Here is a 22,978-nt window from a genome sequence, read left to right on the forward strand (position 1 = left end):
TCAGTGCATTAGTATCTCAGTTTAGACCAAGTAAATCTGCAAAATACATCTTTATTAAGTTTGTGCACTGACCTGGCCCTCTGGACATCTGTGAACCTTCTAATGAAGTACATTTCCAACTGCTCTGATGTCTATTTCTGTCACTAATACCTCACAAATACTCACTTTTCTATTGTTTTTACCAAGGTCAAAATGGCTTGAGCTAGGTATGACAGAGCAGAAAAACTGGTCTTCTGCCTGTATTTTGACATCAAGCAAAGAATCTTTTTGATTATGAAAGGTGATTCATATTAATTGCAGGTGATGGTCCAAATTCCCTACTGGCTTAAGGCATTCCAGTTCCATCAGCTTCAAGGCACTTACGTGCACATCTATCAGTCCTGCATTTCTGAAGAAGCTATTGTGAGTTGAGAGTATTGATTTACAGCATATGTGTTATTCTGCGGTAGCTGCCTCTGTAGTTTATTCAGTCCTGTAGCCACCTTATTTCAACAGCACTATGTTTACTTCGAAATGTAACTTTATATTTGTAAAATCAAATTGTAAACAAATTTCTCAAGCAAATTGTAAGTTCATGTAATGACTCCAAGCCCCTCTCAGAGGACTAAATACTTATTTCATGTGGGTCTTCACTAAAATTGAATCAGATACGGCACCCAGTTTTTACACAGCCCAGTGTAAATAGCATGAGTGGAAAGTAGAGGGTTGTGGCATGATTTTATATGAGCCAAATATAAAATTACCTTGCTTTTTCTTTAGAGCATGTACAATGAAAGGCATTTAAAATCACAGTGGTTCAAAAGACAGACTTATCAGAGTGACAAAAAAAAGAACACAATATCTCTTTTAATGGCATACAGTCAGCAGATTAACACAGGTTAAATTAAAAGGCTGGAAGATAGATACTGCTCCCCACCATGCCCTTCCAAGAGGCTTCTTCCAATTTTGCTTTCTAGTCCAGTAAATTTCAGCATCTTCCTGGACTACTGTAACTCCCCAGAAAAGCCAGAGGCATTACTTTTGGTCTCTGTATCCTGCTCTACAAACCAGTCCTGAATTCCTCTTGGGAGACCATGGGTTGTCCCACTGCAGCCATCTCTTGCTGACAGTGTCTCTAGCTCTTCTATTGCCCTAGGCAGCGCTCTGGCAGCTGCTCCTAACTAGGCCTACCTATCTGTTCTCAGGAAAGGCTAGACCAATCTCCTCTTCCTGCTACTGAACCCTCTGTCCTGTAGTCAAGACAGTGTAAGCAGTCATCCTACCTCCCTATTGCCTGGTTACACCTCCTAGCAAATCGTAATAGATGGAATATTTACATTAAACTGTGCCCACAAACAGTTCTGCCATCTGTCACAGTTGTGAATAATGAGTTCTTCGTACTTCCACAGAGTTATGCATTCAAAGAAAGATCTCCCCGTGATTGCAGATAATAATAGATGTGGACATCTGGGCATCCCACTGATGCCTGTATTAGTCCCAGTTAACTGATGGGTAAAACAGGTTGTGAAAGTATTAAAGATTTTTACCTCACCTAATGACAGCTATCTAAATATAAGGCATCTTGTCTACTCTACTTAGATAGGTTCTGTCTTTAGCCTATAAAAAGAGACAGGCACCTCCAGAGAGCCTTATTTATCACACATTCTCTGGATTCCAACCTTTGGAAATAACTATCTTCTGAAAACGCCTGTCTGTATGCATTGACTAAACAAGGAGACTTGATAACCAAACTTCCATGAAACAACTCCCTTTTAGATGTCTAAAATTAGGTGAGACGCTTTCATACCAGAGTTACCATTAGGGAGCTAAGCAGTTAGCTGAACCCACTCCACAGTTCTGGGCTCAAAGAGCAAGCAGGATGGCCACACCACCTCATCTGGAGGGCACATGGGAACTGCCACTGATACCCTGAGCAACACAGAAGGGATGAAAGAACATGTATTGTGAGGAGTTTTCACTTCTGGTATGGCTGCTGACAGCTGATTGTGAAATCTAGTCTTTGGAAATTGGTAACTTTTTGGTGGGGGATGCGAATAAAACTGAAGGGAACAAATTAAAGAAATGAAGTTAAAAGGAACTGGAGAGGACCAAAAAAGCACAGCAAAGGTTTCAAAGAATACCAGATGAACAATCATTGAAAGCCACTGAAAACTTTTTATTTCAGTATCAGATTGTTTTTGTAGATAGGACAGGTAGAGCTGTTCAGGTCAGTCCTTACACCTGCCTGTTTGGAGAGAGGCACAGTCCAGCTGAGTTGGTGCCAGGCTAAAACTTGGAAGATTTGATGTCCAGCTCTGTCAATGACCTGAAACACAATTGCCACAACCAGATCCTTTTCCCTTTTCATGCTTCCCTTCCCAATTTATTGAGTGAGAGTAATAATTCTGTAAGATTCCATTATAAACTATTTCCAATTGGCTAAATGGAAAATCTCACTTCCTGAGCTATAGGTTATTATTTAAACCTCTATTGCTGTCTGCTGAACTTACTTGAAAAAAAAATTATATTTTTATAAATGGTAGAAACCTATAAATGTAGAGAAGATGAATGACTAAATATATACACCTACGTAAATTGTATGTACAGTTAGATCTTGCTACTACAGGGAAATTTCATTACACAGTAATGCAGAGTTCAGGCACTGTCCAGGTGAGTTGAGCAGCAAATTCCCACCTGTGTATTTAGTGTCAAAATTGAGCCAACTGTGAGCTGTGTGGTTTTCTTTCAGCAGTGATCAGTGCCAAGGATAACAATATTTTGCATTGTGATTTTTGGTAGAATTAGAGGAATTTGATGGCTTGGTAACAAGAAAATATACTGCATTTGGCCCTGCCCTGACTTCTCCCATGTTCTCCCTCCAACAATGTGCAAACGTCCCTTGGCTGTTCTGTGCACAGATTTGTCATGCAGAGATTGAATGATTGGAGCATGTCACTGAGGTGGTTATATTCATGCAGTGGGTGTGTTTAGGCAGTTGCTATGACTCTTAATTTGTTTACCAATTATATATTTCTCATCCTTCCAAAGAGCCTGTTTCAATACAAACTTGCTGGCAACAGCTTCACTTAGGCACTATAGTGTATAAGAACCTTAGAACAAAACCCTTTCCCCTGAGATCAGTGGAAAGTTTGCTGTGAAGGGAAAAATCTTTAGTTTTTGTCTTTGATACTGATTTCATCTAGTTGCATATTTACCCACAGTATTTTCAGACCAGTTTGCAAATCTAAAGCAAGGGAGAAACTTATTTTTGTGGAGTCCTGAGTTAAGTCTTGAAATTGTAGTATGATATGATTTATGGCCTTAAGATGATGGAAGGTAGGTGTCGATTAGATAGTAAGAAGAAGCTCTTTACCGTAAGAGTGTCACGGCACTGGAACAGGTTGCCCAGAGAGGCTGTGGATTTGCATCCCTGGAGGTGTTCAAGACCAGGCTAAATGGGGAGCTGGACAACCTGGTCTAGTGGAATTTTCCTTGCCCATGGTAGATGGGTTGGAACTAGATGATTTTTAAGGTCCCTTCCAACCCAAACCCTTCTATGATTCTGATTCTATCAGTTTCCATAAGGCAGAGCAAAATACATATGAGTGACTAATATGCATCTCCCAATTTTCAGGTTATTTCCCAGAAGATTCTATTGCTGGAGGTTATGGCAGACAATTTGAAGAAGGCACATGCCCTCTGGAACTGCAGATGAAGACAAGCTGCTGCATCTCAGAGCAACACATATAATGATAGAACTGCTTGAATGGTCACTGAACCACACCCTAAGGTTAGGAGTCTGGAGATAAATCCTATCCTTAGTAGGTGGCATTTTTATGGGACAATATCACAGAATCACAACTTGACCACCACAAAATTATCAGAGTCAAGACTTCTCAAAGTTTCAGGATCAATGCCATACTTTCCTTTTAATTTAAACAAAAGTACAAATTGCAGTGAATCATTGGAGTTTTAAAAAATTCTGATAATCTTCCAAGAACCCACAAGGAGATGGAGAAAGTTGGATGAAATTTCTGTTAGAAGCTTACTTATTTCTAACTTCATCTAAAAATGCTAAAATTGCCCTCTTGCTTCAAAAAATGTTTAAATAAAATTTTTCATTGCAATATCTGATGTGTACCCATTGTTGTGATGGAGTGGGTAGTTATCTTGTTTGCTTGCATAAAGCAAAAGGCTGACATTTTTGGTAATAAGCAGCATATAACTTTGTTTAAAAAGGAATCTTATTAAACTTTATGCAAATGAGAGTATCACTATAGAATATAAGATTAAGCTTTAATTACCGTTAATGCATTTGGAATCTTTAAAATACATGGTGAAATTGCCTTTGAAGCCATGGCATTCAGAGGTTGAAAGCCTGGCATTGGTAAAGAATTTAGTATGCTCTGAGATACTAAATTGAAACTAAAATTTGGTCTGAAATAGAATTAATTTGGTCTGAAATATAATTTATTTGATCAGAGTTGTCATTAAGACAATTATTTTCCATTAACTCCTGTACAGAAGTCCCAGGAAAACATGATGAGATCCACTTCACTGCTAATCTCTCTCAGTCCCTCTGCACCTGGAAGAGAGTGCTCTGGAGGTGGTGGGCAAATAAATATAAGGAAAAAAATGTGCAAGATGGTTGATTTTGAGTGTTTGATTTTTTTAGGGAAGATATACAAAACTTGAGGGTTTAGCCACTTACCCCTGCTTTCCAAAGGATGGCCCACACAACCCACTTTAGCTGTCTAGATCATCTAGAGGTTTTGTAGAGAGATACTGCCCATAAAGACTGGCACTGGTACCACATAGGCGTGGTCAGAAAATCTGTGGAGATCAGAAGCCTTCCCACCCTTTCTGAAACTTTGATTTCTGTTCTCTGCTGAACATATTTTGCCTTTCCACACAGATGCCCAGGTGGGCTGAACTTCTGCCTTTTTAAGGCTGTCAGATGGTTGTGCTTATGCCATTTTTAATGACAGACCAATGATATTAGAGCAGTGCTTCAGGAAGGGTGTAATCTGGTTTCCAACCTCCTTCAGATGAAGAGGGATCAGGCCCTTATTGCCAGGGTTGCCCCAAAGAGCATATTACAGATCCTTCCTGTAGAGTGCTGTGGGAGGGAAAGATGATACCTAGTGTCCTGGTTCCAGACCAGATCAGCCACGACATTGTGCTATTTGATACCACGTTATGTCATTGCCAGGGACCAGGAAAAGGGACTCTTTCTCTTGCCTCTGGGAAGGAGGAGCATCCCATTTCTGGACAAGGTAGCAATCCTCGTGGGTATAGGGTCTGTCTGCCACTGTTCACTGTCTGGACTTGGTGAGCATTTTGCATATAAATCACCCTCTCTTTTGTACACTGTTGTTATTAGTATTGTTGCTATTACTGTTCATTTTCTTATCTCATTGCTCTTTCCAGGAAATTGTTTTTATCTCAGCCCATCACCCTTTTGTGTCTCCCACCAGAGGGGGATGGGAGAAGCTTGTGGTTTTCTTTCTGGTGGGAATACCATCCCTAAATGACGACACTTGGCCAGACCTCAGCGTGGCATGCAAGATCCACATGGTCAAAAGAAAAACAAGCAAGAAAGAAATAGCATAACTGCAAGGTTTCTGTTCAAATAACAGTTTCTGGTCCCTCTCTTCCGGATGATCACTCCAACTGCAAGACTGTTGTGCATAAGTCATGCACTGATACCAGCTTCTCTGAGGTTTCAAGTTAGTGTGTACAGTACGTAACTTCAGTGCCTGGGAATCTTCTGGGCTAGCTGTAAGGTGCCTATTGATTTTGAGCTGACAAGCATTACTCAATGCTGCACTGCTGTCGAGGCAGAGATGCTTAAGTTGTATATAAATGCAACTGTAGCCAGGATTGTAAAGGTATGTATCTAATTCTTTGTAATCAAAACTTTGTGTCATAGAAATCTTTTAACACCAGCATTTACTTTAATAGAAAAAAATATGCAACTGCAAAACACATCTTGCTCTAGTGCAGGTAAACCAAGAGAAACAGAGTCAGGCAGCTTACTGTCTGGCAGGAAGAGAGCATGCTGCAAACACTGTTTGCAAATACCAAACAAAGTGAAGTACAAAGGAGTATGTTAATGAAGTCAAAGCAGCATCACTGAACACTGTATTAATTAATCATTCCCAGTATTAATTACTCTTACTAAAAAAAAATAATCAAACTTTTAAAGAGTTCTCTAAGGAAACAACCATCAGTTGACACCACAATGCCACAGGGGCATTATATACATTAGACAAGATGATTCAGATATTATCAGTCTCACACAGGTGCACCAGTCACACTGATCAACTGATCACAGTATGAGGAAAAGCTGACTGAGTGGGGTCCAAGTTCAGACAGTGTCTTTCACTGAAGCCAGTTATCAAAATGCAAATCTGCCATCAAGTTTGTTTAAAATACAAGGTAATGCTACCAGTCTATTAAAAACTTGGCAACAGGAGACTAGTTTTTCAACAAAGCATCAGCAAACCCCACAATGTACATAAAGTATGTATTAGATCCCTCAGGAAAAAAACTGCTGTTCCACAGTGCATAGCAGATGTCTCTCTCCAATGTTATTACATTTATCATTGGCTCCATTTCTTTCCCTGTTGTCAGCAGCAACTACATCTGTCTTAGCAACTCAGAATATTATTAGGTAAACTATGAACACCCTCAGAGGCTGTAGGCTCTAAGGGCATCAATATATCTGTCACTTTTCAAAATCATCAATCACATGTACAGAAGTGACTCTTCTCAGTGTCACAACAGTGAACTTGACAGCAGCTGCTCAGTGCTGGCAGCACAGGTCCCACTGCATAAGTCTCTCCAGGTCACCTTACCATCATGGCAGGGCAACTCACCTTTCCCAGCCACCAGTGCTGCTACTGCAAGAGCTCTCCCTAACTCTGGCTCCCATGTAACCCCAATGAGAGGATGGTGTCACCCAGGGGCTCATATTTACTCTGAGGGGTAAATAAATTGGAGTAACTGGTGCCATACAGGTGCAGGCAGGCAGGGCTGTGGGCCCGCCACAGCTCAGAAGCTGTCAAGTGCAGGGACAGGTACCCTCAGCATGAAGCTGTTTACCACTCACTTACAAGCAGCAGCCCCACAACAACAGCCCCGTACCTCAGGTATTTTCTGTAGTGTCTTCAGCACCAAACGAAACTAAAGGGACAATTTGCAGTCCGTCCCTAGGAACCTCCTCATCCTGCCCAGTCTTTCTGCTGGGGTTGCTGTGGGCTACCTGCAGCTTCCTACAGCTTTGCAGTCCACCAGCTCCATAGCCAGACTCCAGCTCCATAGCCAGGCTCCAGCTCCTGGGGAAGGAAATGGGCCCTGGCTATAGAACTGGCCATGGTGTTGACTGTGCTGAGCAAACCACTGCTGATATCTGACTGCAGGGCTGTAGGTACAGGACTGAAGGTGATGGCAGAGCTCCCTTCCTGTGGAGAGTCAGAAAACATTTTGTAAGAAGTAACTTGTCTGCAAGGACTGGCTTATCTGCTTGCTGTCAGAAGACTATCGGAGTGTCTCTAGAGGCATATGCACAATGATAATGGCAAACAGCACACATATTCCCCTTCTAGGCAGTTTTCTTGGCAGTGAAGATCATTACAGACAGCATTTACTGCTTTTAATAAGCCCAGTAAATTTCATCAATTAAAAGTTCAGATTTTCAAAGGAGCACTGGAATCCTAAACGGTTTCTGTAAACATATATCAGGCAACTGGTGAAGGAAAGGAGTTTACAGTGTATATTTAATAAGAAAATCTTTGTCTTCTTGTCAGTTAGGCTGACTCCATAATGCCTATAGGATACTATAGTGAGACATTACAGGAGAATAAGTTGCAACTTTAATGACTTGACTGTTTTTTGTATATATACAGTCTTTCAAAACCCATTCCAACTCCTCACAGTTGACTAGTAGGCACAGTGTTGTCAAAGATGTTATTATATTTATTGTTGAACATGATGATATTAAAGAAATAATAAGGACAAAAATGTATGTAGGGAGGCAAATGAAGGCCTGGCACTACCTCACCAATTCCCTCACATTCATAGCAAAATACCAATTTGCAATCATATGCAAACACTGGTAATGAGATGAAAGCTTCAGTGGTTTTCTGCTGTGTAGTAAAGAGGCTATCATGGACAAGATAAGTTTCCTTAAATGACTGGAATGTCTGTTATGATGACTGCAGAACTGAAATTCAGTTTCCTATGTTTTTTTCTTTTGTCATTGGACCTCATTCTGTTCTCAGTCATGTTGGTATAAATCAGCATTATTGGAGCTGTTTCAGCATAAAACTAGCACAAATGAAAAGACTGAGGCCTCTTGCTTGCAAAAAGTACATGTTATCAATATGCATTTATTAAGGAAAACAATAGATATAAGAAGATAAATTTGAAAGTCACTTACCTATTTGAAAATTATAGACTACATTCTGCATAAAATGTTGAAAATATCATTCTGCACCTTGAACCACACTAAGACCAAAAGATATTTCATCTGTCCGTGACAACTAGAACACAGAGCCCACTTATAAAAATTACCTTACTCCTTTTGCATAGCAAGATATTTATATTGTTGAAATACACACAGCAGGCACACATTAATTAGTCAGTTGATTGTTATTAATACTGATAGACTGGTTGCTGAGCTAGATTAGCACAGATTCTTATCAGCAGGAACTGCTCTAAAAAAATTATAAAATAGAAACTGTAAACTAGCATCTGATTTAATCCTGGATAGGGTGCTTGAAACTAGAGACTTCACAGAAATCTCTGTTTATCAGGGTCAACCTTGTGCAAAGTCCTTAAAATTCTTTACTTGTGCTAATCTATAGTTCTGGAATCAACCCATATGCAGTCCCATAAAATGTTGTGTGTTTTATTTATTTATTTATTTATGGTCAATTTTTAAATGAGAACTTAGTAAGTTTTGCTTTTTAAAATTCAAGGAATCCCTTACATTTTTAGGCATGTTCTTCCCTAGTTTTTTCCCATAAATTAGTTCAAAGACTTTGCAGAATCCTCTACCAACCGTTGCACGGGTACAGATGAAGTTAAATTTTGGTTAGATCAGCATTGTTATGCAACTGTGGACTGTGTCAGCAAAATGTTCCCCCTGGATGGACACATATACATATTGTCTTAACTGCTTTCCCTCATGGCATTGTGGGATTTATAATTTCTTTTGAATAGTAATAAGAGATTTCACAGCAATAATAGCATGTTTGTCTTGATTTCCAGAGCCAGAGATACAGAATATGCTGAAGGCGAGAAGCCAGACTTCAGCAAATTATTTCACACAAGCACTTTCTCAAATTCAGAAGTTGATTGAAACTGCTCAGAATCTTCTCTGCTCTGGTCTTTTGGATTTATATGGTCAAGTATACCCCAGACTGAAAAGGTGTGTGTTAGAGCATACTGAAGATTACATCCACCACAAAATAAATCCAAGTAACATGGTCCTGAAATTATCTGATCTGGATAGAACCATGCTCATTACTTCTACAGGCCAGTGTTTGTCTAAAATCTACCAAGTGAACCTTTCTCAATCTCTTGAACTAAAGTCAACTTAAATGTTGTGATGTTTTTAGAAAAAGGAGTGTTATAACCATATTTACATTCCTTCCTTGAGATAGTACACCACCAGGGAGTATGTTGTCATTCAAAACTTCCCTGTACTCAATGACTGCTTACAAATACCATGGAGTGCTAGTATAATCATGCACTCAAGAGGGTGTACAACTGCAATACATAGAAATAAAAAAATCTTCCTCATGTCAACACATTTTACAGGTGTCCAAAGATGTTACTGTATTTAATTGTTTTATGTCTGACAGAAAGATCACTATTTAGAGTCAGTTTGGTTAATTTGATTAATGATGATTTGGAGTGTTCTCTGCTCTTCTGCAAAGCATCACAGAGTATATTACTCTTTTGCATTTACTGTAATGACTTCCCTGCTGGCCTCAGCTCTCCTTTAAATGTTGCCTAGACTTACTGACAGTGTCTACACAGCTAAATAAAAGAGGACTGGAAGCTGATTGAGCTCTCACACCATGATCATGCGGGACTGTCTTGCATCTGCGATGCTCAGTGTAAGACTCCCCTACAGTAAATATGCCTTGGACAGAGACAGTTGATATGAGCAAAAACTGAGCTGGGAAGAGAGCTAAAAAATCGAGTTGTCAGGGTAGCCCTCCTTCATTTGTCAATATAGACTTTAAAATCAATGACATTCACAGTCCTCCACAGAGTATTATGCTACTTTTGTACTGATTTACTATAATTTAAAATCTACCTAAAAAGGTTGTTATGGTGTCTAATCAGTGCCAATCTTAATTCTTATGCTAGGAATGGGTGAATTTTAAAGTGACTTGTACTGACATATTAAACACGTCTGGTCTGTATCAAAAGAGATCCAGATACTGTTACAGAGGATGAGAGAGACGTCTGTATTGGATTTCAATGGCAGTTTTACCTGTCTCGGTTTATGTGCTTGATACTTTTTTTTGTTTGAGTGCATGAATTTAGTCTGGAGCATCTGTTAGGAGGAGCATTTCCTTCAGTCAAATAGAAGTTATTGAACTTACTACAAGGATAAATGGGTGAAATTAAAGGGTCTCTGATATATATATATGATGAGAATACTGCTTCTAATGGTCCCTTCTGGGCTTAAACTTTATGAATCTATATTTCATTTCCTGCTTGCTCAGTGATAGAGATAAGATATCTCCAGGGTAAATACCAAGAGTCCTTCAGAGAACAAGGGGTAGGCTATTAATCTGAAAGTGCCTACCTGCCTGGTTCAGGCTAAGGTTAACAAGCTTGTTGTCCCACTTCTATGGCTTGAGACCAGAGAACACTTATCTGTTTTGAAATCTTTCTAGAGAGGAGAAGTGGAGAGCAAAGACACCTGGGGGAAGGCAATGTGGGGAGCAAAGACACCTGGGGAAAGGCAATGTGGGGAACAACGAAACCAGGGGAAGGCAAAATGGGGGACACTGAGGCAGTAACTGTAGGAGATCATTCAAAACATCATAAAGTGCCTAACCAAACAAAACATAATAAAGCCTACAAAAGCTCAGGTGTAGGTAAACCTCAGTGTTATTTTAATTTTGTTCCCCACTTAGTAGTTAAACTAGCAAGAAAAAAAAGTACTAAACTGTGCTTTTAGAAGGTTGTTTGGGATCACTGTCAGCAGATGCTGCTGACAGCTTTGAAAGGAAAATCGCCTCCTAAGACCAAGCCCACTTGGATCAGTGAGAAACCAGAAGCCAGCATTAGCAAAAAAGAGTTTGAAACATAGTACGGGAGTGATTGAACTGCAGAGTTTCAGTGAATACCTATAGAGCCAGTGTGACCCAAGGCTTGTCAATCAGTAATTGAGACATTCAAAGACTGTAAAGAACATATAGACACGTGTTTTAGCAATGCCTTCCCAAGTCAGAGTGAATGGTTGATCAACATATTCAGAGTCTTCCTAATATGTTCCCTGTCACCATAACTTACAATGCTTTGGAACTCAGTCAGTCCCATACCGAGTGGTATGCTTAGCAACATACCTTCTCCTACTTCTAACTGTTGTGTCCATTTGAAATTACTTAGATAGCTGCCACCACAGCTAAGGCCTAAACATGGAAATCAGGAGTCAAGGTTCAGTCTGTATCTTTGCCAGAAGAGTGTCCATGATGTTCGCTGCCAAGACCCTGGCTCCTAATAGGTAGAAACAAATTTGCAATACTCAAGTTAAATATTAAAGATCTATAAGATGTCCAAGCTATGTAGACTAAGTACCTAGCTGGTGTACATATTGAGAATACTTCACTGCAGTAACATGGGACCCAGTACAGATTTTAAATCTTGCCCTGGACTCTACTCTGTTACAATTACTGATTAAGTCCTCTGGTCGCAGAATCTGTTAATTTCCATCTAAATCATGTATACCCGATTAAGCTACCATCAGCTTTAACTTATAGCACCAACATACTCTAACAGAAACCATCCCTTACCCCTCCTTTGATTTCATTCGTGGATCTCATAGTCCCCTGGGTGATTTTTCCAGGCAATATCATCTCTTCCTGATTTATCTTGCTTCTTATGAGTTTGTGTCTCTTCCAATGAAGAATTGCACAGGTTCCATGCTATCTTCTTTAACATCATCGTTGACCAGTTCTGCTATTAGTTTGGTGTTTCACCACTTCTCTATCAATTTATTTTACCTGCAGCCATTCCATATCCCCTCCCCTTCTCTCTTTCCTCAGGAAAGAGCAATAAGATGTAGCCTCAAAAGTACAACTTCAACAGCCTCACATGCTCATGGAAGTTTCTTTCCTCATGGTATACATAAGTCCTGATCCCTTAGGAGAGTACAAGGTAGGGAATAGCTGCATTTTTCAGCAATAAAACTTTTAATAGTATTTGCAGGGATGCCTGCCAAGCTGGGTTATACTGATATGTCAGAAGCTCTGTTATGATAGCAGGCTGTGTATATTTCAGTTCAAAGGTCTCAATATCCTGAAAAAAAAAAGACAGATAAACTTGCATTATATATTGAGTGTATTAGAACAATCTGTCTGTAAAAGAGAATGGAGGCAGAGAGTACACTATATAAGTACTGTCAAATTATATGAACTTTGAATTAACCCTTGGCAGCACTGTGCAAGAGGGACAGATTGCCTGGAGGAGGTAATGAAGCCAACTTGGGCAGCTCCTTGGCTCCTTGCTTCTGTTCAGCTTTGTATCATTGCTTCAACAGTCTCATCCTTTGGGTTCCAGTTATGTCTGATAAGTCTGATGCTAATAAACCGCTTAAATGACAACACTAAAAAAAGGCATGGCAGATGCTTATTCTTTGTCATACCCCAGATTAAGTGCTCCCTTGCTGTTGCTAGGACATACTGATGGTCTCAAGAGCAGCAGTGGGAAATTTAGAAACACCACCATGGGGACCAATATTAGATCTGTCAAACCTTCCAGATTCAAAGAAGAAGTATCAAGTTTTGATGTTTTTTTGCCAGCGCACCAAACATTCCCGCAGGTGATTCATTTGTATGAGTAGTGTGAGCCAAAATTAAGTTCAAACTCTGCACTTATACCGATAAAGAGTGTAGGAGGTTGAGGATTTTTTAGGATCCTGACTAAGTGATATTTTATGTAGTTTGAAAAGGATGCATTTATAAATGTATAAAGTAGCTCTTATTTCTCTTAGCTACAGCCTATCCCTAAATCACCATGCTCCCCTGGGGTGTTCAGCCCTGCACCAGCTTCTTCAAGTCCAAATGTCAACCATTACACTGAGAGAGTGAGGGAAATGAGACAGAACCATGTTACTTGTATAATCAGTTGTCACTTAAAGACATTGAATATTTTGTTTTGCACCTCTCAATATACACACAATCCTACACATGCAGGATGACCGAAAAAAATGTGACTCATTTTGAATAATTACAGTATGGACAGGAAATTTTCATGAGTTTGCAAATAAATAATTAGGAAAAGGTTGATTTAAGCCATTAAAATATTCACTTCCACTTGTCAACTCAGTTCTAAATGTGAGTATCTTCCAAGCTGCCAAGTGACAAAGAAAACAGTGCTGTTGGTGCAGGATTAGTCACTATGTTGGGATGTGTTTCTGTACATGCGTTATGGATAGATTTCTGTGGGTTGAGATAAACTGCATGTTTCTGACATACTCTTCAGCATGAATATATGTGAAGTGAATGAATATATTTCGGTCTTCTTGTGTCTTTACTCAAAGGGCTTGGGACTAATCTCTAAAACTGTTTTTGTCATGGTGTAATGATATTATCTACATTGGAATGCCTTAATGTGTGAGCCTTAATTTAGTTATGCCTATTTTGGCTCATAGCCAATGGCTTTCAGATAATAGGACACCTAACTGGAAGGCTGTCTCTGTGGATGTAGCTCGGAAGTTCACAATCTCAGCCATATTTTTGCCTTTACCTGAGGGACCTGACCTCTTTACATTACCTTGGGATGACTCCCAAGAATTAATATGAGAATGATCTTTCTGTATGAAAGGAGTATGACACAAGATTGGCCAGGCTATCCTTTATCACAGTAAAATCTGTCATGGTTGTTTTGTCAGCTTTCATGTGTCTCATTCTTTCAGGACAAAGCATGTCTCTATTTACAGTGGAGAAGAAGATCCACTGTGCCTCCAAGTTCTCCAACACCTATACCCCAGCAAGACCTCCCTCCCCACCTTGACTCATGTGCAGGAATTGTGTAGTGTGTCACTCTTGCAGACAAGATGCTTTCACTGTCAAATATGAACACTCTACTCTTGAATGTAGCCCTGTTCCTCCCTTGTGGCTTTAGGGCAGTGCTCAGTACCTCTTTCCAACAGGAGCTCAGCAACAGTATCACTAGACTAGAGGTAACTTTGAGTGTCTGTTGCATCTTTTTTCTGTGGACATCAGAAAAAACTGCGCCTACACAGCTCAGCTCACCCACAATTGCAACATAGGCTTACTCTGAACTCTAATCACATAACAAGAGTTCTATATTTTCTCAATGGTTCTCAACACAAATATGATAGATGAGAGTATCAGCTTTGTTTTTCCCCAAATCCCTTGCAAATTCAGTCCAGGGTTCCACAGTGAATTTTCCTTTTTCCATTTTGTGCAGTAGAAAGAGTAGCACAAATACTTTAGGACTGTACTGGGACCTGAGTTATCCTGCTAGATTTAGTGTCTTCACCTAGAGTGTCAGAGACTCTTCTTTTGTTTTTACAGCACTGATGGGTCCCTAGAAATGCAGCCTGTGACCTGCACTAAAACTTCATAAGCAAGAATAGACTCCAGATTACATCCATTTAACTGTGTTGCCTCAGAGCAGTTAACACCAGAAACGTGTTTTTCTCTCTGGCACAAGCAGGTATAATTGGGAATACATATAAGAAACTGATATGTTGAGTAACACTGAACTGGTATTACTTTGAGGGTTGACTAATCCACTAAGTGATTTACTCAAAGTCATGTCACCTCCGAAAGAGAATTTCCAATTTCTAAGATGCCAATATGGCATTTTTTTCATATGATGCTTCCACTGAGTTAAAAAGAGATTGTGCCTGTGTTGCCTAAAATGGAAGGAACGAACTTTCTGGAGAGTATTAATATAGATAAAGTAGTTAGTAGTCCTTAATTAAAGCGCTTTAAGGCACACTACACACAAAAGTGTACTGTAGTGTACAATACAGTATTGGGCTTTCACAATTTAATAGCTCTAATTAATTATCCCATCTAATGATCTGTCCAACCCAAAAATTATCCGCTCCCCAAAACCTCCCACAGGGCCGCCCCTCAGAACCCTTTTCTTTCTCATCTTCATTGTTCTCATTTCACACACATCACATCCCTTCTTTGGAGCTTCTCCAAGGTCTCCGGGCCTTCTATGTTGCTTTGTCTACAATGATATCTTTCTAGGTACATGTCTCAGACAAGACATACTCGCTAAGGCCTTTTCCTTGAAGAGAACATTAAACAAAACCGGAATTTTGGGAACTTGATATGAAGCGTGAGAAAGGAGTTTCAGTTAACTGCTTTTCCCAAGTGTTAGAAACTATACAGCTATATTAAAAATCTATATGCTACAAATCTTAAGAATTCTAAGGCATCACATTCTCTTCTCATGTTGCTATTATTGGTTATCAACCAAAGTGTCTTGACATCTCAGTTACATTTGAAATGTCAGTATAATACTGAGATAAAAAAATAATTTTGAGCAGATTAATATGGGACTGAAGACTAGATTGATGTGATCAGCCTGTTAATTTGGAAAAGAAAACATAACTCAAAAATTAATTTTTACTTAATGATTATATTCTGTAATTTTTAATCCACAAACCATAATCTTTACTTTTTTCTGCTCCTGAAAAAAAATTCAGGTGACTTTTGTTATTACAACTTTCACTTTTGCAGTGCCTTAAGAGTAAAAATATTTTTATTTAATATTTATCTAATACCTAATGTTTATTGATTAAATGGATTTAATGTGAAAACCCTGACATATAGCTTCTCAAGTGTTTTCCAAAATTATCTTGATGGGAATCCTCCATTGTTACATCCATCACAAGAAAATTAAGTATGGACTACAAATTGGAGGCATTGATCTCCAAGACTAGGACAGATAATTGAGCTGAAGGGATTTTATGTTATTTGTGCTGTAGTTGATAATTTCACCTTAAGTTCTGAGTGAAACTGATGATCTTTACACAGTCTTGTGGGTCTTCAGCCTATCATTATGTCATTACAAAACACCACATTCTGTCTCTGTGGAATCCAAAACTCCTATTCTTCAGATAAGAGTTAGATCGTAGTACATGAGAATACGATGCAACATTGTCACAAGTGCTATTTCAAAGCCCTGACGGTGTTGCAACACGGATTTCTTTTTCACTGGACCTGCTAATGCTGTTCTTTCAGCACTCCTTTAGTTTGCATACCATCAGCCTACCTCCAAGCTGTTGGCAGTGAACTCTAGCATTCCTGCTGGGAGGAATATTAGAGGCTACTGATATCAAAGGCAGTGCACAGCACTGACTCAGGCCCTCCCTGGGTGTTTTATAAAGTAAGCTTGCAAGTTTGCAAATGGAAGTCTGGAGGTTTCAGCATGGAGAACAATCCATGAAAAGTTTCTTATGTAGCGTGTATATAAAGTTTTATTCTTTTTCAACTGTGCAAATTGTCCTTGAGCTTTATGTCACACACAGACTGCATGAGGCCGATAGATGTGAGCAAGTACGGTGCTATTGCGCTTAAAGAGTAAAGATTTCTCTTTATTTTTGCTATTGCTGTTGCAAATAAGATCAAAGCACTACAGCTAACTCAAGGACAACTAATGAGATAAAAGTTAGTTGTTTGCTAGTATGCTCATTATTTGTTCTGTGCAATGTGCCTTGATTCACCCACCGTTCCTCCAGTCCTGCCCTGGGTACTGTTCTCCAATATATTTCTGGTATTGTCAGATTATTTTAAATCTTCACTTGGTATGAAAAGCCATTCTTTAATACATCCAGTCTATCTTTTCAAGTAGGTCACAATTGGCCACAACACTGAAGAAATATGCAGGCAAGAGGCAGACAGGCTGAAAATGCTGAAGGGGAAGAGAAAGGTCCTGAGAGAATCTGTTTAAAACAGGCTGTGAACCCAGATATTGCTTCCCTCAGACTCTCTAGTGGTTGGCTCACGTGGAAATATAATTTTCTATCATAGAAGTTCAACTGAAAAGAACTTCTTAATAGAAAATGAAAGTTTTACATTTGCAAGCTGCTGGAGAATTATACAATTAAAAATAACTTGACACAGTTTAGATGAGAAAAAGCCAAAAAATACCACTGAATGGGCTCAGAAAAAGAAGACAACCTTAGCCTCCAGAAATGCTGCTATCTACTATCCTAAATCCTTCAGTGTTTGCTATACATTTTTCTCTACCAGTTTTCCTACCTTTCTGTAGTTTCTCTAACATATTTTCCTCCTTCCACATCAGGAAATTATGTTCAAAATAACTATCTTACCATCCCCAGAAACAAAACAAGTGTTTCACTGAATGAGCCAGCTGTAATATAAGAAAGATTAATTGTGTGAGTATTGGGTTTAGAGGTGATGTGAGCATATCATTCATGTCAGGAGTGAGACAGATTTAGAGCTCCAAATAGGAGTAACAGCTCTTTGCTTTAGGCAATGAGTTGGTCTCAACTTCCTTTATGAATTCAATAGCAATAGAGGACATCAAAAGATGATCCTGAGTCCCTGCTTGCAAACCTCACGAGGGTCACATCTGTTGTGTTCAACGCATTCACTCGAGTGAATGGTTCATCAGTCTGTGGTCAAGTGGTGGAGAGGAGAGGTCCTCTACATGATTTGAGGCTAGCCTGTCCTCGACCAGGTCAGACACATTGATGCTGCATACCAGTAGATCTTCAGATAAGAGTTATGTCACAGTAATTGGAATGCAACATTGTCATGAGTGTCACAGAAACTGGTCCAGGATCTGGAATATACTTATTACTGAGAGTACTTTTTTCCTCAGTTCTTGGTTCAGAAATAATGTGCCATGTTGCAAACCTCCAATAAGAAATTAAGGCCTTTGTTACCTGCACTGAGGTGGAAATATATGGGTATTTGTGAGAATAAAGAGCCTTCTGGGATCCCTAGGACTGTGCAGGATGAAGTGAGCCAGACCTCATACAGGCTTATCAATATTGGTTTCTGGAATTGATCCTTTCTCTGAAGTACTTGCCTACTTGTGCCTGAGCATTGATTTTTAGGCAGCTGGTTGAGGTGGTCCAAAAGAAAAATATGAAGCAAAAGAGCAATTTTCAGGTGTGAACAATTTGCCCAGTCCCATCATTATTTGTCGGAGTAACTGTATGAGTAATTGTATGAGTAACTTTGTAGAAGTGTACTAGGGTGCTTCATTACATTGACTTACATCCCCCAAGAAACAAGATGATTTAAGAAAGAAGTGATAGTCATCATGGTTTGTCCAATTTCCTCACTCATTTTGATGTAAAAATGTGAAATGATTTGTTCCTTTTCAGCACTAGAAAAGATGGCTCCCTTGTATAAAGTGGCTGCCCCTCCAGAGGCAGTGCAGACCTGTATCATCTTAGGATGACATGAACAGAGGGGAAGGCAGCAACAATCTGATAAGTTTATTGGGAAATCTTCTGTAGAAGTAGACTTACCATGAATATAAAAGAGCACAGTGACTGTTTCTTCATCCAAAAAGCTCTTGAATGAGAGCTAACCAATGAGATTAAAATAGTCAAAAATTAGTCTAAGACATCTTATTCTTCAAAAGGTAGATGAGACAAACAAGTAACTCCTGATGAAGATGAAGGAATATGCAGCAACTGAGGAAGCAGAAGGAAAGATCAGGTTAACAAAATGTTTTCATTTAATCGCACAGATCATCACTTGTTGTATTGATAAGGGCAGGCTCTCAGGTCCAAGTTAGGATGAGCATTATCATGTAAAACATTCACTACAATCCACAGCTATGCACATATAAAAACATCTTATTTTTATTGTAGCAACCATTTTTTAATCCACTTAAAAAGAGAGTAAAAAATAATATAAGAATTTCACTTAAATAGCTTTTCTTATTTTCCATTGATTTTACCTTTCTTTCTGGCAGTGGTGAGTTTCATGGTAAGGAAACACCAATCCATCTTGACCAATCTTCTTAACCATTCTAAGACACAAATCTTGAAGTTTATTTATGTGGTCTCTGCTTGGATGATCTTGGAAATTAGTTTTCTAATCTTTCACAAGAAAGAAACTGAACACAAGAAAATGTAATTCTCATCTTGTAGTGGACTTGCAGAACAGTGTAACATGATTTTATTGATTAACGCACAGAATTTTTTTACGAAAGTCATACCAATCTTAAAACAGCACATCAGAACGTCTCTTGGTATCTATGTGTAGTCCCCAAGGACTTTATGAGCAACTGCCACATGAAAACTTATTATTGCAGTTATATTTTGACTGTGACTGTCAAAACTGTCACCACTGGGAATTTGGCAACCACCGCAAAAATGTGTTTGAGAACTATGAGGATATGTCTAAATGAGTACATGCAGAGAGATTTGAGTTCACTTTGCCCATGCTCAGAGCTGGTCTTGAAGTGCTGTGCTGTACCCAAGCTAACACACTCTGATGAAAAGGCAAGTTATGGTTTTGTAAGCTAGCCCTGGGACCATGCAAAGATGCTTTCCAAACATCCAGGATGGATTATCCCGTGCGAACTGTGCTGGGACTGTGTGCTCACCAATGCAGGTGTGCCTAAGGGTGCCAAACCTGGAATTCCACTACATTGGGGAACTGAAATAATGGCTTCTGTGCATGGGGAATCCACTCTGTGGATTCTCAGTAGGTTTTAGTATCATCCTACAGAATTTTCAGAATTTCAAAACTTTCCTCTTGTTTTCATCCTGTTTTAGTACATTTATGGCATTTGTCTCCAAGACAACTTGTAAATTTTTTTTTAGGTTCTGTACAGCAGTAGCCATCTAATCAACCATAATTATCTCTATATGCTTTGGTTCTAGGCATGTAAAGATTTGTTACTGGCGATAAATGTCCCTACTGGACAGTAATATGCTAATAATTTGAAATATACTTAATATACTTACATACATTGGCATGAAAGGAAATAAAGACACTTCATCACGTAATCTCTTATGAAGTCATCCAAGCTGTTTTCATTTTCTGTTTTCACAGTGCACTTTTTTTAAACCTTGGACATCTGCTGCCACACAAAATAAAGGAATTATAAAAAGCCAATCAGATTTTTTATGGTATGTGTTGCATTACAGGACTGTGCACAGTGCACATGGGTGCAACTGGAATTGCTGGTAATGGACACCCATTGGGGTCAATGGTAACTATCCATGGCCTCATAGATCCTTCTCACACTGCCAAAGAAGGGCACGCAGCAAAGGTATTCTTCACAGTAAGAGTCATCATCGCAGTGTGCTTGCAAGTAAATGGGTTGCATTACAGAACAATCCCTCTGAATGCACATTGCCTGAAGAACATTTTTAAAGCCATTTGTTCTTGCCAAAGATGACTGTTGTTGTCATTCTCCCATGTATTCTTCTTCCTGCTAAGTGACACTGCCAGCAAAGAAACAGTTGTGAAGCCTATACTAAAGAACATGACAAAAACATTTGGTATTGTCATTGACATTATCTCTTCTGACAACAACCAAATTATGCTAGTATGTATATGTCAATAGCACAGAGCCTTTGGTATCATCTCTCTATATATAGTTAGCTGCTAGAGCAACTCACCACCTGAACAATGATTTTTTCGTATTTGCCAACTAATTATGCCATGTCATCAGATCAAATGGCATAAACATGTGCTTCTGGTTCTCGAGGGAGGGTTCCCTACTCCAGAGCAAACCATGTTGGGAAGAAGAGCTGCTAATAATGGCCTCAGAGCCAAAGTACTTCTGGCTCTGTGGATGCCTTGGACTAAGAAATTAAAACTCTTCCATCATATCGTACTCCTCCCATCATAATATCACATTTTTTCTTCTGTTCCTCACTGTGAATTAGTCAAGTGTGGCAGAAATTTGAAGTTGGCATTGGATTTCAGCAAGGATGGAAATAAAAGGTTTGAAGTCTTGAAATCTTATTTTTTTCTGATGCTGAATGAAACTGAGCCAATAAAAGTCATAGACAAATACAAAAACAAACAAACAAAAGAATTATGAAAAAGTAGAAGAGATATTCAAGAATAACAAATAGTCTGGAGTCACAACAGTCACCTGAGATAGGAAAGATTACTTTCTAATATCATATCTTAGAGCAATCCTAGAGCTAGTGATGCTAGGGGCGTTGATTAGGGGCCTTTGACTGTGTTGGGAGTAGATGCTTCTTGTCTATTCTGATGCATTTGTCTGCATAAACAACTGTGTAGCCCCTAAGCGGGAAGTAAACAGCACAATCAAGGTAATTTTATCGCACTCATCCTCCATGTTCCTCTCTTTCTTAATTTAATTTTCATTACCCTCCAGTACTAAATCATTCTGCACTGAGCAATGCTGCTCTCAGCCTTATGGGGCACAGGACAGTTTTTCAGAGCTATCTCCTGAAAGTCTTGCTGTTGGACAAAGGCTGTTTTTCCATTTTTAAGCTTCACCAAGACATTGTACTTCAAAAACTTTTGTTCCTTGAAGTCCCATTTATAATCACACTTCTTTTTTAACACACCCACATTTGCAACTTTGTGCGTGCAAATCTCACCCACAGTTCTTCTTTGGCTTGTGATCTAATTTCTCACTTACTAACAACTGCATAACAACTGCAGTCCTGCACTGAATATAGTCATTGATACACTCAAAATCTTGCTATTGGCAGAAAGATACAGAACTTTTGAACGAAGTAGATGATTTATTTTTTGTGTAATTAAAATCTTAACTATCTAATCAGAGAATTATTATTCATCTTGATCTAATTATTACATTAAAAAATTAGAGAATAGTATTTATATAAAGTGGATTTCAATAATGACACAGTTTAAATTGTTTTAACCTCCTTTCCTAGTGACTGCCCCTTTTTCCACTGCTGTGCTCCCCCTTCCATTCTTTCCCTGCACACAAGTGTTCTGTGCTTCAGTGTCACAGGTCATCAGCGTCCCTGTCCCCATGCCAAGCAGAGTATGATGCTTATGGTGGGAGTTTCTTTCTCTTTGTCATCACATGGGGCTATAGTTATCCATCTTCTATCACACTTTTCTTTTTTCCATTGGAAATGTGAGATTTCATATACATGAGATTTTATATATGCTGGGTACTTCTTCCATATTCCCTTTTTTAACCCTAAAACCAATATACTCAGTTCTCATTTCACTGCATTTCTTTCACTATCAGTGATTAACCACTGATGATCTGTTTACAGCAGGTTACTTCCATGCCTGTGTTTCTCCACACAGCATTCTCTGCCTCTCTCAGCAAAGGCTGAGTACTGTTCCTTTATACCATATAATTTTGCTATGGTCAGAAATATTTAGTTCTACATAAAAATAACAGTTTGTTAAATCCTATCTGTATAAAAATTATGGTTGTACTGGATGATTATACAAAGCTAAGCAAAAGTAAAACAGATTAGACAATAGCCACCGAGTCACTAGGAAACTGCTGATAGCAGCTAAAACAAGCTATGGCAAAGCTGTAGGCAGCCCAGGACAAAGCCAGTCAAAGTCTGACAAGTCCAGAGGTCTCATGAAGTTAGAGTGAAGCTTCTGATGTGTTGTCACCAGCAATGACAACTTGTATCTGTTGAGTTCCAGGGCTAATCTTTGCTGCTAAGGACACTGACTTTCGGTCATCTTGAAGACTGACAACTCTTAGAAATTTTACCAGGATGCATAAAACAGATTTGAAACTTACAGCATTGTTTAAGATCAGGAGAGACTTGTGACTAGCA

At 39.1% G+C, this 22,978-nt stretch overlaps 1 long non-coding RNA gene across 1 annotated transcript; it reads right to left on the reverse strand.

Moving 5' to 3' along the window:
* Positions 1-18,745: 18,745 nt before the first annotated feature.
* Positions 18,746-20,375, reverse strand: LOC113964780. Its single transcript, XR_003533287.1, has 3 exons — positions 20,177-20,375; positions 19,162-19,320; positions 18,746-18,892 (listed from the first exon to the last, which is right to left on the reverse strand). It is a non-coding gene; the product is annotated as an uncharacterized LOC113964780 (long non-coding RNA).
* Between the last annotated feature and the right edge of the window lie 2,603 nt (positions 20,376-22,978).

This window comes from Neopelma chrysocephalum, unplaced genomic scaffold (genome assembly GCF_003984885.1).
Source record: "Neopelma chrysocephalum unplaced genomic scaffold, ASM398488v2 Primary Assembly neopelma1_43, whole genome shotgun sequence".
Classification (NCBI taxonomy): Eukaryota; Metazoa; Chordata; class Aves; order Passeriformes; family Pipridae; genus Neopelma; species Neopelma chrysocephalum.